Genomic DNA, 1,035 nt, shown 5'->3' on the forward strand with positions numbered 1-1,035 from the left:
TTTAAATTCAAAATTTAAAAATAACTTCAATTGCATACAAACAGGGTCAGATTATTGGATTTCTTATTTTACACATGGTGCCAAAGTTCTTGGTAACTTGTTTGCAGACTAAATCCGGTCTGGAATGCCTGCTAAAAAACCATGTGCCAAACCTTGTTACTGAAACAACATACTAGTCTGCATAAATGTCCAATTAAGTGATGGACACAGTTCAAGACCAAAACTCAGGGACGTTTGAGCTAACTTCCATCTACTGAGGAAAAATTTCAGTAGAATGGCAGCTCTAAAAAAAAACCTCATTGATAATTGTGAAACTAACGTTTCTGAGAGCAAGACTGCACATCAACACCCATCTTAGTTGCTGACAGACAAGACTGCTAATAGACAGAAAAGCCCACCTTCCAGTAACATTTAACTCTGATCAGACTTAACTCAGGTAAATGATTCTAACATTAAATTTTAGTATAAAAATTACACATTGGATGCCCAAGAAAAACATTGTTTTATTGATCAGATTGCCATCAAACAGTGCCTCGCAAACAAAAGGTCTGATGCACCTCAGGTTGTGTTACATACATTATGTATTTGTAAAAACAAAATCCAATGAAGTGTCGTTATTGTCAGAATGAAAGCATATATGTCAATATGAATGTTAAAACTGGTTTATGAAGCCATGTGTGAGAAAACAGACTAAAAGAAAGACAAGGATTATTACACCTGAGTAAAAACACATAACTATGGTCAGTTTCAGTTGAGGATTCTTTAATATTAAATGTCATCTTATTGATAAAGTGCGCTAAATTCATTCAGTCAGAATGCAAAATGATAAAGTAAACAAACAGGAGAATGCTTCAAAAAATAATTATTTACAGATTTACTGTGCAGGCAGTTTTAAAGAATCAGCAAGGGTTGGAATAAAATGCTTTCCAGGTGTCAGTGTAAACATAGACAAGGCATTGCAACCATGGCTAAACATTCACTGATGTGGAAAAAATGCTTGCATGCATTAAAGTTATACCAGTTTTTTTTTATATA

This window comes from Melanotaenia boesemani, chromosome 16, assembly GCF_017639745.1.
Source record: "Melanotaenia boesemani isolate fMelBoe1 chromosome 16, fMelBoe1.pri, whole genome shotgun sequence".
Taxonomy (NCBI): domain Eukaryota; kingdom Metazoa; phylum Chordata; class Actinopteri; order Atheriniformes; family Melanotaeniidae; genus Melanotaenia; species Melanotaenia boesemani.